Here is a 19250-nt window from a genome sequence, read left to right on the forward strand (position 1 = left end):
CACCCCATTCATCAGAAAAGAAGTCTTGTGAGAGGGCAGTATATTAGGTAATCGAGAATGACATCAAAAATGGAAGACTTTGTGGTGGAAATGAATGCTTTGAACAATATGTTCAAGCAAAGGTGCTACCCACATTCCTTGATGGAAGACATAGAAAAGGAAGTTTTAGAGGGTAGAGCTGATTTCAACCAATTTTAGGAAAAAGTGAAGTGGTTAATGAACAGATAAAGAAGTTAGAGGACAATTTCAGTAGTGCTTTAGTGATTGAATTTAATGGAAGCTCCAACCTTATAGGAAACACAATGGTAAAGGAATGGAAAAGATTTTCCACTATTACAGATATAGACCATATAAAAAATAAAAATGTTAAAATAGTTTGCAAAACTGGGTGCAACCTTAAGAATTTGTTAGAAAGAAATGAAGCAGGGAAACGTAGAAACAGGAACCAAAGAAGAAAATGAACTTTTAAATGCGGACACTGTGCTCAGTGTCCATATATTATAAACAGGGAAACAGTGTTCCTTGAAAGTAGACAATTGGTTCTCCAGGGGAAATAATACAGTAACTGTGAGGGCAAAGGAATAATATATCTGGCAAACTGTGGAATCTGTCAAGCCTTCTATGTTGGGAAGACAGAACAAAAGTTGAAAAGAAGAATTTATGAGCACATGTACGAGATACAAAACAAAAAAGAAATTAATGCGCTCTATAAACATAAGTTACAATGTGAACAGGCATATTATGAAATTTTTGTACTGAAAAAGTGAAATATGATATCAGGGGTGGTTTATGGGAAGAAAGAATTGAGTACCGTGAGCTTTGGTGGCAAGTTACGTTGCAAGCCAACAAGCATCCGAGACTCAATGAAAGTATTTCCATTGCCCCCCTCCTCAAATAAAGAGCTGCAAAATTATAGATCCCAAACAGGAATCTAATGTTCTTCCTTTACTTAATTATTAAGTTAACTAATTTCCATGTCAGGACTGTTATCTCAGCTTGTATTTCAACAATATATTTTTCAACATACGATGATGAACTACACTGATATCAAGAAACTGAAAGAATTTTTAAAGTGTTTTTAGAATGTTTTTAAAGTATTTGTATTTTGCTATTTTGCACGTTATTCATTTATTTATTAATTTAACATGAAGATTTTAAATATATTTGTATTAACATGGATAGCTGCTTATTACTGTACTTCTCTGAATTTTGTAAGCATGATTACAACAGTTACTTCATATAAGTTCTGGGTTCAGAGAAATTCCTAGGAAACATGCATTCTTTATAATAGAAAATGGTAGTTCAACTTTATTCCACAAGATGGTATTGCATTAAAAATTGTTTTAGAAATTTTAAAGTTTAAATTAAAGTAATAAAAATGACTGTATCAAAGAGTTTGCAAACTTTTAGACAACTAGTATGATATTTGTTTGTTATCGTTAGTAAAATTAGGTCAATAGTACTTTTTATGCAAGAAATAAGGCATTTAGAATGTGCCTTTAAAAATTTTCATGGCATACTTTTCAATTATGCCTCATTTAGTATGCAGCATGAGATTGGTGGTTTTAAATGTTAACTGATGTGTGTGTGTGTATATATATATATGTGTGTATATATATATATATATAAATATATATATATATGCACTGATGTAGTTACCAGCCCACATATGAGGAAGTTTTTGAAATGAAAGCGTACTTGCATTTGGAGCGTTGTGTGATTTCAGTGTTTTTTCCTTTGAGGCGAATGCTTGGATTAAACTATTTTAACAGCTGAAAAGCTTTGTTCCTTGGCATTTTTATCCTGTGGATTTATGTGGACTACACTGTTAAATCAACAACTACAAGGCTTGACTAAGTCACCCTGTCCATAAGTTTCATTGTGTTTTCTTCCAGGGTCTTGGCATATGGTTTTTTAGTTACTTTTTTGACCTGTTGGCAGTTTTTGGTGATTTTCTTCAAAATGACTATAAACTCTGTTGGCATCAATTCCCGTGTGTAATTTATACATCATCGGAAGACAAGTTATTGGTCTATAATTTTTAGGATACTTTGCAGGTTCACTCTTAAGTAGTAGCATTGTTTTTCCTGTTTTTAGCCAGGTTAGTGTCTTTTCGGGGTGCACATATAAAGAGTTCTTACTCATGGTTAAATCTTACTGCAAAGATGTTAATACTTTTAACCAGAAGTTACGTACTGCATCTGGGCCTGGGATTTTCCAATTAGAGGCTTTTCTTAACTTTGTTTTAATCTCTCTGGCTGTTACTTTATCCCATTTCATAGCCTGTATCTTTAAACTTCTTATTCTTTCTTTTACTTCTTCTATCCATTTAGCATCTTTGTTATGTTCTACAGGATCTTCATAGATACTTCTCCAAAAATGTACCTATTTTTTCTTTTTTTTGGTGGTCTTTCAAATCCTTTTACCTTGTTTCCCAATTCTCTATAAAACTTTTTTGGGTTATCAATAAATTGCTTATTTTGTACTTTTCCTTTATATTTAGCACAGTATCTTTCTAAGTTTTTTTTTTTACATGTGCTGATATTTTTAGTTTATTATTTGCAATAATGCAGGATAAATCCTGATCTGTTATAATATTCTGCATTGTTAATCACATCTATATTTCTGAGTTTTTTTTGTTGATCTCTTCCCTCTTCTATACTCTCCTAACAGTGACACTTCTTGTCTTAATTGCTTTATAGGTTCATATGTTGGTACTAGGCTATCGGCCCTAGGGCCTATACAAGCCTAGGAATAACAATTCCCTGGCTATTTCTTTCCAGAATATTTACTTTCCTGGTCCCCTGTCTAGCAGGGTGACTGACGTGATCCCCGGGGTGAATTTCCTATCTCCCATCCAATTGTCAAGGTTCCTTTTGAATAAGGCCAAAGAGGCACTCAGCTTGACATGTATGGGCAGTCTATTCCAGAGTATGGGGAGTTTCTGGGTCAGGAACTTATACCTCCAGCATATTTTGTTCATTGTGATGACCAGGTTAGGATCCCTGGAGTATGTGGCTCTGAGGGACTGGGATTTCTTTAAGTGTAGCATGTTCAACAGCACTGGGCTTGACATGGCCTTGTATGTTAAGCAGAGATCACCTCTGAGTAGGCGATATGCGACAGTATAGCTGGAGTTTTTTTAGATGGTCAGCATACAGCATCTGCTTTAGGCCTGTGATTCTTTTAGTGAGGTATTTCTGTGGCCTTTCCAGTTGTTGCAGATGTCTTGTGAGGTACATACCAAATGGGGCATTGTACTCTATAATGGGTCTAATGAATGATGAGTACAGTGGGACAATGACCTCCTTTTTTCTGGATGAAAAGCCCTTAGTGATGAGGTGTACCACACAGAAGGATTTTCTGACTGTTGTGGCTGTATGGTTATCGAAGTCCACTGTCCACCTGTGTCCCTAAGTCTCTTATCACACTTTCGGTGTTTAGTGTACTGCCACTTATGTGGTAATTCATAGGTACATGGTTTTTCCAAAAGGGGATCACTATACATTTCTTGGCATTGAGCTTGAGCCCATGGTTCTGGCACCAAGCATCTGTTTCTGTAAGGCCCTTTTTGTAGAATATCCACATCATTTGGGGATTCAGTAATGGCTCCCAGTTTGCAGTCATCTGTGAACTTTGTTAGCCAGAGTCCCTTAGTGCTGGCCTGTACTTCAGAGAAGTAGATGCCAAACAAGAGCGGTCCCAGGAATGAACCCTGAGGTACTCCGCTTGTCACTTGTCTGGAGCTGGATTTTGAGTTGGCTACTTTTACAGTGTGGGTTCTGTCAGTAAGCCAATTGGCAACCCATCGAGTGATGTAGGGATTAATGTCTAGCTTAGTAAGTTTGTCAATTATTCCAGAGTGGGGGCTGGTATCGAAGGCCTTGGTGAGGTCCAGATAGGCTGTGCGGACCGCCTTACCCTTGTCCATGGCTCTGGAGACTGATTCGAAGAAGTCAATCAGGTTGAGGGGACAAGATCGTCCCTTTACGAAACCAAACTGGGTGGGGTCCAGAGTTTGAAGGTTGCCAATGTCTTTGTTTATAAGTTCCATGATAATGCATTCCATAGCTTTGCAGATCAGGCTCGTCAGACTGATGGGACAATAGTTCCCAGGATCCAAGGTAGATCCCCCCTTGTGAAGTGGGATAACTGTAGCTGTGCGCCACTCAGTGGGCACGAAGCCTGAGGTGAGGCTATGATTAAACATGACACTTAGGTGAGGTGCCAGTTCATTTTGTAGTTCATGTACATAGCCCAAGATGTTGTCTGGTCCCATGGATGCTGTATTCTTAGCTTTGGAGAGTGCATTTTTACTTGTGTGGCCATGACTACTGGAATTTGGTAATCTTTTGGTATTGAGATGGGCCCTTTAGGGGGCGTGAGGGGGGTGAAGTTGGCACTGAATCGATCTGCCAGGATACCGGCAATATCCTTGGGATCAGTATATTTAATGCCATTCTGTTGTAGCTCACAGCAGATCTGAATATTGCCATTAAAATTCCTGACATAACCCTAGAATGCCTTGTGGTTGTCCTTGGAATCTTTGGTAATTTTATTTTCGTAACTAGCTTTGGAGGATTTTATGAGGGATCTCAGCTTCTTACTGAGGCTGGTAAGGGAGTTTTTTGCATCCTGGGATTTTCCTCTTTTCTGCAACAGTTTCTTCCTTTTGTTGTATAGTTTGTTTACTGCAGTGGACCACCAGATTGGGTTCCTTTGTTTGGAGAAGACCGTCTTGGTTCTGTTTGGAATGGCATGATTCATGCACAAGTGGATGTGCTCGTACAGTGCCTTAGTGTAGGATTCAGCAATCAAACTTTCAGTTGCCGTCTGCATGGATGTCATGAAGTTTGTCACTTCTGACTTGGGTAGCATGAAGGTGGCTTTGGAGAAGTTTTTTATGGAGGTTTCCCTGCTGGGGGGTGGGGGTAGGATGTGGGCATCGAGTGATTAGCTTATGGTCAGACCTGACCAACAAGGGGGTGACCACTGGTGTGGAGCATCGATCTCCCATGTTGGTAATGACAAGGTCTAGGATATTTGAGCCCCTGGTGGGACTATGGATTAGTTGGTCCAGGGAGTTGGAATTTATGAATTTCAAGAACCATTGGGCAAATGTGTTGGTACCTGAGTAGTTTTCCCAATTAATGGCAGAGTAGTTGAAATCACCCAGTATTAGGGTGTTTGGTTGTATCTTAATATTTTCTAGTATGTTTAGAAAGGTGTAGTGAGAATCTTGGCGCATGGTGGGGGATCTGTAGCAAGCTACAATTTGGATTGCAGTCTTACCTAGTGTTAGTTGCACCTGTAGAATTTCAGATGCACTGTGTTGGACAACTAGCCTGGAGGTGTGAATATCCTTGGTGAATATGGACACTCCTCTGCCTTTAGTGCTTCGGTCCTGGATTGGTGGCATAGTGTGGTAAGAGTTGTAGCCTGGTATTGCAGGGGTGCTCTCTGGAGCCTTGAACAAGGTCTCAGTTACTGCACAGATATCAATGTTCTCCATTTTTAGGAGTGCCTCAAGAGAGTGCATTTTGAAGTTTAGACTTCTAGCATTGAGTAGCATTACCTTCAGATTTTGCATGCTTATATCTGTTATGGAGGTGGTTTTGTCCTTTGAGCCTTACCAAAAAAAGGCACTATAGGGGTGGCAAGAGCCTTAGTCAGTAACCTGAATCCCAGGGGTGACAGGTGCAGACCATCTCTGGCAAAGCATCATGGTTTGTCGATCATGTCGTCCCAGGCAAACAGATACTGGATCCCCTTTGAATGACACCAGAAACTTAGCCAATTGTTAAAGTCATAGGTTAGGTTCATAGGTAGGTACTAGGCTATTGGCCCTATGGCCTATATAAGCCTAGCCAAACGGTACCCTGGCTTTTGCCATCCAAGAAAATTATTTTCCTGTGCCCCTGTCAAGCAGATCCACAGAAGTGATCCCCAGTGTGAATTTCCTATCTCCCATCCAATCATCAAGAATTTTCTTGAAGAGTGCTAATGAGGAGCTTTGTTTGATATAGATAGGTAGTTTGTTCTAGAGTATGGGAAGTCTCTGGGACAGGAATCTATCCATCCAGCATGTTCTGTTTGTTGTGGTGACAAGGTTTAGGTCCCTAGAGCATGTAGCTTGGAGGGATTGGGATTTCTTTACGTGGAGCATGTCCAACAGCTCTGGGTTTGACATAGCTTTGTATGTTAGGCAGAGATCGCCTCTGAGTAGGCGATATGTGACACAGTAAAGCTGGAGATTTTTGAGACGGTTTGCATAGGGCATCTGTTTGAGGCTGGTAATCCTCTTTGTGAGGTATTTCTGTCGCCTTTCCAGTTGTTGTAGATGTCTTGTGAGGTACATACCAAAAGGGGCGTTGTACTCTATAATGGGTCTAATGAGTGATGAGTAGAGGGGAACAATTACCTCTTTTTTCCTGGATGAGAAACCTTTTGCGATGAGGTGTGCCACGTAGAAGAATTTCCTGACTACTGTGGTGATGTGATTATCAAAGGAGAGACTACTGTCCACCTGTGTCCCAATGTCTCTTATCATACTTTTGGTGTTAAGTAGACTACTGCCTATGTGGTAGTTCATGGGTACAGAGTTTTTACCAAAAGGGATGATAATGCACTTTTTGGCACTGAGCTTGAGGCCATGGCTTTGACACCAGGCATCTGTCTCAGTGAGGTCCTTTTGTAGGATGTCCACATCATTAGGAGTTTTGATTATGGCTCCTAATTTGCAGTCATCTGCGAACTTTCTTAGCCAAAGACCTTCTGTGTTAGCCTGTTCTTCAGAGAAGTAGATACCAAACAGGAGAGGACCTAGGACTGAGCCCTGTGGAACTCCACTTGTCACTGGTCTGAAGTTGGATTTAGAGTCTGCTACTTTCACAGTGTGGGTTCTGTCAGTGAGCCAGTTGGCAACCCATCTTGTGACATAGGGATTTATACCTAGTTTAGGGAGTTTGTCTATAATTCCAGAGTGGGGGATGGTGTTGAAAGCCTTGGCGAGATCTTGATAGGCTGTGTGAACCACCTTACCCTCATCTAAGGCTTTGGTGATCGCTTCAAAGAAGTCTATCAGATTTAGGAGAAATGATCTGCCTTTTACAAACCAAACTGGGTAGGGTCCAGAGTCTGCTGGAGATTACCAATGTCATTGTTTATAAGTTCCATGATGATACGCTCCATAGCCTTGCAGACCAGTCTCGTCAGGCTAATGGGGTGGTAGTTCCCGGGGTCAGTGGTGGCTCCCACTTTGTGGAGTGGGATAACCGTTGCTGTGCACCATTCAGTGGGCACAAAGCCTGAGGTGAGGCTATGACTGAACATGGTACTTAGGTGGGGTGCCAGTTTGTTCTGTAGTTCATGTAGAATGCAGCCTGGGATGTTGTCAGGTTCCATGGATGCTGTGTTCTTGGCTTTGGAGAGTGTGTTTTTTACCTGTGCAGCCGTGATTACAGGTACTTTGCATTCTTCCGGTATAGAGATGGGCCCTTTAGGGGATGAGAGGGGGTAAAGTTAGCACTGAATCTATCTGCCAGGATGTTAGCAATATCAGTTGGTTCTGTATATTTAGTGCCATTGTGCTGTAACTCAGAGCAGATCTGAGTGTTGACATTGAGATTCTTGACATAGCTATAGAATGCTTTGTGGTTGTCTTTAGAATCAGTGGCGATTTTGTTTTCGTAACTAGCTTTGGAGGATTTTATGAGGGATCTCAGCTTCTTACTGAGGCTGACCACGGAGTTCCCTCCAATCATGGAATTTTACTCTTTTTTGCAACAGTTTATTTCTTTTGTTGTAGAGTTTGTTTATAGCAGGGGACCACCTGATTGGCTTCCTTTTTTTGGAGGATAGCATCTTGGTTCTGTTAGGGATTGCACGATCCATGCACTCGTGTAAGTGCTTATAAAGTGCAACTGTATAGGATTCAGCAGTTATATCTCTATTATCCATCAGCATGGGTGTCGTGAAGTTTGCCACTTCTGTCTTAAGAAGTGTGAAGTTGGCTTTGGAGAAATTTTTTACGGTGGTTTCCCTAATGGGGGGTGGGGGTGGGATGTGGATGTCTAGGGTGATTTGCTTGTGGTTAGATCTGACCAACGATGAAATGACCTCTGGTGTGGAACACTGGTTGCCAATGTTGGTAATGACCAGGTCTAGGATATTGCTGCCCCTGGTGGGGGTGTGGAGAAGTTGATCCAAGGCATTGGAATTTATGAATTCCAGAAATCTCTGAGCACAAGAGTTGGTACAGGAGTTTTCCCAGTTAATGGTGGGGTAGTTGAAATCACCCGTTATTAGGGTGTTAGGTTGTACCCTAATATTTTCCAGTGTATCAAGAAATGAGGAGTGGGTATCCTGGGGCATGGTGGGGGATCTATAGCAAGCTACAATTTGCATTGTGGTCTTGCCCAGAGTTAGTTGCACTTGGATAATCTCAAATGCATTATGCTGAGCAACTAGCCTGGGGTGTGGATATCCTTAATGAAGATGGACATGCCTCCGCCTTTAGTGCTTCGGTCCAGTTTAGGTGGCCGAAAGGTGTGGAATGAATTATAGTCTGGTAATGCAGGGGTGCTCTCTGGAGCCTTGAACCAGGTCTCTGTCACTGCACAGATGTCGATGTTCTCCATTTTAAGGAGTGCCTCGAGTGAGTGCATTTTGAGGTTTAGACTTCTAGCTTTAAGTAGCATTACCCTCAGATTACCTGTTACAGTGGTGAATTTGTCATGTGAATCTTGCCAAAAAAGGCATTATAGGGGTGGCAAGAGCCTTAGCCAGTATCCAGAATCCCAAGGGCGACAGGTGCAGGCCATCTCTGGCAAAGCATCATGGTTTGTCGATCATGTCACCCCAGGCAGACAGATACTGGATCCCCTTAGAATGACAGCAGAACCTTAGCCAATTGTTGAAGTCAATCATTTTGTCCTTGTATTGTGGTATCATTCTGGGTGATGGCAGGATGCTACTCAGGGCTAGGGTCATACCTGCCTGGGCTACAAGATCAGAAAGCTCCTCCATGTCCCTTTTCATGTAGTCCAGGGAGGTACGTCTCAGGTCATTCACACCAAGATGGACAATGACAGAGTCATATTTGTACTTGCTGTGGAGGGACCTGAGTGCATGTGTTATGTGGCGGATCCAGGCAGCTGACAGTAACTTTCTCCTTGTTTAGCCTGGTGAGTGGAACATCAGTGTGCCTGACTATAGAGTCACTTATGACTAGAGTGGTGGGTACATTGTTATGCCTTATGGGCTGTGGTTGAGTGGCACACTGAGTTTGTGGGCTATGTATCATTTGGGTTGTGTTGGGGGGTGGAGGTTGCTTGCGTTTCTGCTTTGGAGATCCCTGTTGCTTTGGTCGATTTTTTTTTTTAGAGCCTCTGTGAATGTAGGTTTGTGTTTTGTGTTTCTATGTGTGTGTTTTGGTGGTGTAGGTTTTGAGGGACAATGTGATGAGTGTGGTGTGGTGCAAGTGTTTACCTTCTCCTCTTGACTGTCTAGTCCAGTCTTGGGTGAAGAGAGCTTTGCTTCCAGTTTGGTTATATAAGTGCATCTCTCACAGGTTGCAGTGTAGGGTGGTAGGAGGAGAGGGTTGTCTGTGTACATGAGGCAATTGCTGCATTGCCACAAGATGCCCAGATTCATCAGGTAGGAGAAAACACCAGGAGCTGACCCTTAGACATGCCTGGATAGGTGCTTATTTATTAAGTAGTAAAACTGTTTTCCTCTAGACAAATGAGGAAAGTTGAGTGCTGTAGTAATTTGTAGCTTATTTAGTGCTTAAAATGAGTTCTGAACAAGTGCTGAGCTCAAAGAAACAGATTTGAGTACTGAAACTAGAATACTGGCTAGTTCTCTGAAACAAAATTAAGCTAGGTGGCTTCCCTCCAACACAGAAAGGATCATTTTGTCCTTATACTGTGGTATAATTCTGGGCGAAGGCAGGATGCTGCTCAGGGCTAGGGTCATACCTGCCTGGGCCACATGATCTGAGAGCTCTTCCATGTCTCTTTTCATGTAGTCCAGGGAGGTATGTCACAAGTCATTCACTCCAACATGGACGATGACAGAGTCGTATTTGTACTTGTTGTGGAGTGACTTGAGTGCATGCGTTATGTGGCGGGCAGCTGACAGTAATTTTCTTCTTGTTCAGCCTGGTATAGTTTCTCTATTTGATACTTCCATGATGGTATTCGATTTCCTCCCTTCCTTTCCCTCACTACCATGTGTTCTTGCAGTAGAACATTATCAGTTACTAATTTAGCTGCACAGTAATGTATCTTGTTTACTTTTGTTATATCGCAGGGATCTCTATGGACAGTCCTAATTACTGTGTTCATTTGTTTTATCAAACTTCTGACTTTTTTGGATTTTATTGACCTTCTGCATCCTATTTTTTCATTGATCTTAATATGTCTATCTATGCCTATTAAGTCAAGTAACTCTTCTCTTAGCTCATTTTCTTCTAAACTGAGGGCACTTTTTTTTGTTTTCCATTTCCTGTGGGCATTCTATAGAAAGTTCTATAGCATCTTTCTATGGCACATTTTCTTCAATTTCATCCTGTGCCATCCATTGCTCTGTCATATGCGAACTCACTGGCCTATCACTCCTCAGTATTGAGTGCATCAGTTTCAACAGTTTCCTGTTCCTTCCTTTGCTGTCCAGCTTCAAGTGAACATTTATACTGGTTTCCTGTGGAATGCTCCAAAATATCTTCATATGGCACCTGACCAATTGCTTCCCATTCCACTGATTTCCCCTTAATTTGGATATCCACTGCTCTATCCTGTTGTGGTGCTTTCTGTATTAGATTTTCTACACTGAATCTTTCACTTTGCAGGTACTCCATAACCTCCATTTCTATTTCTTTAAATTCTCCATTACTAATCTCCTTTTCTACTTTTCCTCTTTGTCTTCTTATTTTTTTGTTTTTCATGTCTGCATTCCTTTGCCTGTATTTCTCTTCAAATATCTTTGGTGCTGCTCTTTTTGTATTGGTTAGTTTTGCTTTCTCCTTTGCATAAATATTGCACCATATTAAATCTCTTTTTCTTTCCCATGTCCATATTTCTTCTTCATATGTCTCCTGATCTTCCTGCTTCTCCTTACTTTGGGGACTCACTCCATCATGCTGTGATGTAACTAATGTAAGACCTTCTACACCAAATCCTTCACTTGGCAGGCACTCCATAATTTCAACTTCTAGTTTTTTAAATTCTACTTTATACTAATTTTCGTTTATACATTTCCTCTTTGTGATGATATTTTTTTATTGTGAAATTTTCCATATCTGGATGCCTTTGCCTGTATTTCTCTTCAAATACCTTCGGGGCTTGCCTTCTTTACATTGATTAATTTGTCTTTCTCCTTTGCATAAATATTTCACCATATCAAATCTCTCTTTCTTTCCCATGTCCACATTTCTTTTTTATACTTTTCAATAATCTCTAGGTTTGTTGTTTATATTTTCACACTTCTTCAGATGCTTCTTTTTCCGAACAGTTCAAAGTTTCTTGATCTATATACTGTTTTTCACAAATCTGTTGAATTAATGAATATAAATGTTTATCTGAAACTTCTGACAGTTTTTCTTGTGGAAGTATTCTCCTTTCCTGTAATTTCTCTCTCAACCATTTTGTATATCTTGTGTCTGGAAATTCTCGGCTTTTTGCATAATAGTAACAATACATAATTTCTTTCTTATCCTCAGTAGTCTGCTTTATCAACTTTATGTCTCTTCTTTGGCCTATCAGTTTTTGTAATTTTTGTGGACTACTACTTCATTCTACTACAGGGAGGGCATCCTCCCCCTGGGCCTGGCCTGGCCCCATTGTAGGAATGTTTCTGTATTTTGAGAATTCTACACTGTCATCTTTTCCAGTCCTGGCACCAGTGTTACCACCAGGATTGGGTACTTTTTTTTATCCTGGGTCTTGTGCACCCAGCTATATTTTTTTAATTTTTAACCTACTTCTGTCCATGATATATGCTATATAAATACAGTCTACATATCAGTGTCATCTTGGTGAGATTTTGTGAAAAACAGGGTCCACCTCACGAAGGTACTTGCCAAGACTAGAGGATAAATTCAAATTCAGTAATAATGCTCTCCTTTATTTGCTGATTTATCATCTCTCCATTCAGACCCCTCATGCTTTGAGGAGAATGTGATGAATCTGCAGATTTTATTGGTGACTGATTGAATATGTGTAGAGTTTCTTTTTGAACCAGATGCTGTTAAGAGCAGACCATATTCCAGTTGAAGACAGTACAATGCCATTGCCTGTTAGTGTTCTAGAGGCCTTGGAGAGGAAGGGAGAATTATTCTTGGTCAAACAGGACTGGATTAATCTTTTTTTTTATTGTATTCTTAAGACAGAAATTGAAGTTGAGAGACGGGTCTAGTCAAAGACCCAAAGTACTTCTAACAACTGATTTTGAAATGTCTAATGACTTTTATTGAACAGACTCACAACAGACTAAAGTAAAAGTGATACAAGTAATAAGTCATCAAATTTGTTCTGTAATCTACAGAGCAAAGCAGAAACCTAAACTCCTGCCTTGACTATATACTCTTTTGCTGCAGCTGTATTCATGAGCAAACACAGATCCAATGCCATTTATTGCAGTGTATTTCATATTACCTTGGGCTAACACTGACTGAAAACAACTTTAGTTTCTTAATAGATGCCTGCATAAAGCTGTATAGTTCTATTATTAAACAAGAATCCTATAGATTTAAGCTTAGCTCGTTAAATACTCAATAATGGTCAGTTAGAAAAGCGATGTCCAACACCAATGCAGGATTTGATAACTCTTCACAGTGTTATTTCTCAATCAGAAATTCTTTTGTTTGTGCCACTAATTCACACACACATGAAAGGAGAAAGGAAAAAAAAAGATCCAGGATGTTTCCACTGATGAACCATTTTACCTCACTATCTGTATTTGTTGATCAGGGTAAAGCACTGATCTCCATGGGCCTTTTTCAGACTCAGCTCAGGAGCACACTGCTTAGTTAAATGTCAGTTAGGTAATGGAGGGTGAAGGAATCAAACCATAAACCACTGGAGCACAGGAAATAGCTTGTTAACAAATCCTTAATCCTCTATGCCAACTGCTAACCTGTGAAGAATAACATAAACATAGGCTATATCTCGATCCTCAAAGAAAGCACAAAGCTGCTGATAATGTAACAGTTTTGATGACAGAAGTTCTTACTGAATCAAGTATGTGTTCTCAGCACACAAATCTTCCCAGTGAATTATACATTAAAATGATATAAATTTTCCATTGTCCGGATCTTTTTTATCAGTCAGAGCGCATTCATTGATCTTACAGAATTAAGTTGTGTAACAATTTGTTTTCTATCAATACACTTTTTTTTCTGTAGAGTGAAGCAGTCTATATCCCTAAATGTATTTAGCAAGTGAAGCAGTGCCAGGGTCTCTTATGGCAAACATTTTGCACATTTTTCTGAAATGTGCAAACATGACCATCTGAGAAATATCAGCTGTATCTGTAGACATCATCCAAAACCAAAGAATATCAATCCCATTCATGCAAGTCTGACAACAGCTGATGAAAGTGATCATCTAAGGCTTTCACAGCACCTGGCAACAGTGCTTGGAACAAAAATGAACTGCTTTAACTGCATTTTTTTTGTCGGGTGGTGGAAATTAAAAATACTCATACTTATCCACAAACCACATATGTACATTTGAGTTGGAGCACAATGGCCATATCCACAAATTTATTAAGCATTATGCCAGTCACACTAGACTGCCAAATCAGTGCAACTTAGTATTAAGGAAAGTTAGTCATGCAAATAATGAATCTCCAGAAGTGCATAAAGGGCCAGTCTTGGAAGGGAACCAGTCAACCCAATGCAATAACCATCTTCTGTCATAAAATAAAGCAACAGCACCAAAAATCCATGCACTTCAGCAACTCAAGTAAATCAAAAAACAAAAAACAGGTAGCAAACAAGGCTGACGGAGTATAAGATACTATTTACTAAAATAAAAAAACTCAACTCATCTGGCAGAAATCACAACACAAATCACTGAGGGAGTCTGTGAAATCATAATCAGCAGGTCCCAGACCTTGCCTCTCAGCCTGCCCGATAAATCACAAAACATGTAAAGGTCCACTCCTCCGAGTGAGGCCCTAAGTTTCCAGGGGTGGATGCAGCCTACCTGAAAGAAGGGTACCAAAATGCATGTGTCTCCTCTTACCCTAGGCTCCACTACAAATTTGGACTTCCAAACTGCTCTTCCACCACAGTAGAGCAATTTGTCACCATTCCAAGTACATCTGGTAGAATTTCTTAAAAAAAATAATAATAAAATAAATAAATAAAACCCTCCATAATGCCTGACAATACTGGTATGCCTTTCTCTGATAGCTAATCCCTATCCTGTGTGTACAGTTCATCTTTTCACAATGATGCCTGAATAATGTACTATTATCCTTCCTATTGACTTTACCAACTTCCTGATGAAACATTTAGTGACAATCCTGATCATTTCTATTGCTATATATCCCTAGCTGCCCTCCAAGTTTTTCTCTGTAGATCTAGCTCTTCTGTAGTTGCCTCCTCTCATCTCCATATAGACCTGTCTGAAGATGTATGAACATAGGGCACAACAAGGAGGTATGATTACCCTAATGTAGACAAGGAAAAATACCTTCAATGCTTTGGTGTGGAGAAGGGCTGTATGAAGGGAAATGACCCTTACAAAAATGATGGGGGCAACATTTGCATTTGTCCCATTGCAGATCCCTACTCCTCAGTTATGCAGAGGGTGGACAGAGCCAAATAATCACAAACCATCCAATGTCTCTCTCCATGGTAATGGGGAAAGAGTGCGCTGTTTGGTCAGGAGGGGGTTATAATAGACCGGCAGTGGGGATAAAATGAGCAATAAATAAACGAACAAATATAAGATTTGCTGTCCTGAGTTTTTAAAATACTTCTGCTGTAGCCACTATAGTTAAGGTCTCTCTCTGCAAATATACAGAATCAATTATTTTAATCATACTAAAGGTTTCATGAGTATTGTGACCAGAATGGTTGTTGCATGGACACTATTTAAAACATTAATCTGAACATTTACATCTGTATTTACAATACAGTCAAATGTGACCAAAGGCTGTAGTTTATGTAGTGAATATGTAAAAAGCACACGTTTACTTGAATACTTTATTATTTAAATTCAGTGCTTTAAATGTAGATTAAGACAGCATATTACATTCTGCCCCTTTATCTAGTTTATACACATACATCATTGGCTTTCCTGACCAGCATTTATTTTTGCACTGTTAGCAACATGAAATGTGTTCACATCATCATTACTGCAGTTATTGGTAGCTTTTTTATAACTGTCTAAAGCATGCATTGTCTTCAGTGTATTCAGTTCATCAGTTCTGTTTTACTCATTTGCCTCTATTGCATGCCGCAATCTATATTCATATTTAGAGATGTTTGTGAAATGTTTACAACCCACGTAAAGCCTACAGACTTCACTGAGTGCTTTGCAACATGATTTCTCATGCTTGTAGCCACACTTCTTGCACTAAATATTGTTTATGCCTGCTTATTTATTACAATTCAATCTTATGTGGCCATCAGCATAAACAATTTTATTTTTTATATATTTTTAACAGGTCTAGGCCTTATTTTGCTATTTCCTACTCACTGCCTTTACCTATGTCTAAGATAAATATTTGAAAGTCTGTTTGCTGTACACACATAAGGTTTTTTTTTTTCCATTAACAGATCTGCTTCCCTTAACCTGTTTCTGACTGATCATTTCTGATTCTACAGTTATTTAATAGTCAGACTGGTTTCCAAACTCACAGTCTACCTTTTTGTGATTTAGCTACAAGCCTGAATTTGATTAGTTTCTTCTCAGTCTCATCCTTTAGAAACAAAATCATTTTGTCAACCCTTTAATTGTGTTCAAGCACTCCAGTTTATCATTTACTATCTCGACATACAAGCATCACCAACCATGATACAATCATCTCCATAGTCAATTAAAAATCTGGGAGTACATTGACGCTGGTCTTGATTGTGTTTTCTAGATAAAGGAATGGTGTGCTGAGGCTGAAATACCCAATATAAATCTGTAAAAGATAATTTGCCTGAAAAGATCTATTTTTCAGTCAAATGTGATATAAATGAAGACCACGTGTCTGGATTTGCATTTGCCATCCATGATAAACCCCTTTTCTTATTTTGCACATGGGGTCAGGGTGTCACTTCAGCAGTGACAATCATCTTGAGCCAAGGTTTTACACTACCAGGTGGCTAGCCCTGCCACGGGAGTTCATTTGTACACTCACTCACACACATACTCTCACCTACGGCCAATTTAGAGTGTCCAGTCCATCTATTGCATGTCTTTGGAATGTGGGAGGAAACCAGAACCTCCACAGGAAACCCAAGTGACCACTGGGAGGACATGCAGACTTATGGCAGAAGGTACCCCAGCTGAGAAACAAACTGGAGAACATCTTGCTGTGAGGTAACAGTGCTAACCACTGCACCACTGTGGCCATCCCCTATGACAGCCTTTAATTGATTTAATTAAGATACTCTCTGGGGATTCACTGGACAAATCCCACCACAGAAAAGGAAGATCTGATACTTATTTGAAATATGTTTTGCAAGTAAATGCAACAGTATTATTTCATATGGGTTGTCATCAGGAAACTGGTTATTAATAGAATATACTATAACAGTAAAAAAAAAAAAACAGTCCAGTTCATCTTTGTAGACAGGGGCAGCATAATTAAAAAAAAGTATCCTTAAAGAACTGATTTAACATTTCTTCTGCTGCTGAATCTCAAAACTAGATGCATCTTTAAAAGCTAGTCTCTCCCCACGGTATAAGTTGTATTGTGTATAAATGATGCTTTTGTTGTTGATCATTAAGCCATGATTATACGTCATTTCATGCTAGCATATTGTATGGACTTGCATCAGTTGTGTTTGATGTCATCTGGGAATGACTGCTCAAGGAGGCATTAAACACATTATTTAAATGACAGTTATACTGCACTGTAGGGCCTTGTCTGTATAAATGGAAACCTTTAATGCAGCAGATGAAAGCAGAGTTGGGTAGCTTGAAATTTCAACAGGTTTGCCCAGATTTAATAAAATGTTTTGCTACTTCAGTCCAAGTCCAGATCATTTGAAAAAGCTGTGCAGTTGTTTAATCATGTTTCATCTCTTCCAGCTGTGCCACACTGACTAGTACTGGTGTATTTATTATAATGTACTAAAAGTTAATAAAGTAATACCGAACTTTCATACTGTTGTGTCAGGTTTGTATTCAAATTTAGAATAAAATCTGCCTTTGTAAGTGATGTGCAGGAATAATGACAGAAACATGGCAAAGAAAAGCAGAATGTACCAGATGTGATTTTGGTTAATTTTGAAGCTTTATTAACTTTCACCCTGAAATGTATTTTTTTTTTTTCAAAAGTGATCAAGTCCTTTAAAAAGAAAATAAAAAAAATCACATTCTGTTTCTGTTTTATATATCCCTGTGGTACTATAAAGTGGACTCATTGCAATAATAAGCAACATGTTGATTGTGCATTTATTCCTTGTAATTATGAAAAAAATAACTGAAACTGCAAATTATGCAGCTTGAAAGGATATTTATTCATCTCAGTATTCTACATACTTTCAGATACTATTTAGTATAACTAGCTTAGTAAATTGTCTCATTAAGAGCAGCCTACAGTATACTGTAGCATACATTTCCTTCTTTATAATTCAACCTGTTTTATAGACAAGCAGTAGGTAACTGCAACTTTTACACTTCTAGTAGCTACCTTCTCATCATGTGGATAGTTAAACTGAACTCTGCATTGCTATGGTATGTAAAAGGCACCCACCCATCACTGAATGTTTTTTAAACACCTTTTTTTGAATTCTCATATTTTAAACAATGACATAGGAACACATAGATTAAAGAAAACAAACCGTGTTACCGCTGTTATCATTATTTTCATGCATTGTATGTACAGCCATCTTTTTAACAATTATCATTCACTTTGGCATTACATACATTGCCAGTTCCCGCCTTCCCTTAAAACTCACATCTTCCTGAACATTATTCTACATGCATTGTTCTCACAAATTCTATTTATTTATATACATTTTGCTTCTTTCATTTTCTAAATATTGCTAGTCCAGTTCTATTATCTCCTTTATAATATTCTGCACTTTAATTACTGTTACAGTTGTTTAGATTTTGATTTCTACTTTCTAGTAATTGCTCTTTTTGTCAGCCAGTAGCATTAAACTTAGCAAGGCTTTACTATGCCTAGGCAATTCAGATCCTATATCATAATTCAAAATAATTATTTCCTTGGTTATAACCATTTGTTCTCCCAACATAGTTGATAAAGTACCCTGCAGGGAGATTTTAATATCTGCCAACTCATTATATTCCACAAAATCATACCCCAGGTGCCTCTCTCTTTCCTATCATAACCTCTGTATTTGCTATAGTAGAAAAAACAAAGTGAGACACACAACGACAATCGAAGCTGACCTTTTATTCCAAATAAAATCAGTAAGCGCTTTCACGTCACTGGAGACACTTCTTCAGACTTTCAAACAACAGTAATTAGAAGCCATTTAAATGCTAAGTCTAAAACAACAGCCCAATTAAACTTCACTTCCAGTTAAAGAATTTATCACTTATTTAAAGCTATAACATCAAAAATAATGGACTTTATTGAAGTCAGAACAAAAGCACTATTAAAAAGTTATTTATAAATAAAATGCACTTACATAAGATGCATAAATATATATATATATATATATATATATATATATATATATATATATATATATATATATATATATCAAAAAATGTATATACATGTATATTAAAATAATGAGATAAACTCAGGTAGCTGTGTGTCTAAAACACTCATCTCAACAATACAAAAAACATATATGCAGACTTATAATAATCATTATAGACATCCTAGATGAAATATATCAAAGACTGATCTTATGTGGTGTTAATAATACTCTAATGTACCAAGGCACGATCAGCCAGAAAGGGTTTCAGTGAAACCCTCTCATTCAATCCGTGACCTTGATTGGCTTGCAGTCTGATAATCCATCTACCCTCTTGTCTTTCTGTGTAACTCTTAATGTTACCTAGCTGCTCTGTCTTATAAACAGTTTCTAGCACCATAAATGT

Source organism: Protopterus annectens, chromosome 6.part0 (genome assembly GCF_019279795.1).
Source record: "Protopterus annectens isolate FY-2018-M chromosome 6.part0, PAN1.0, whole genome shotgun sequence".
Taxonomy (NCBI): Eukaryota; Metazoa; Chordata; order Ceratodontiformes; family Protopteridae; genus Protopterus; species Protopterus annectens.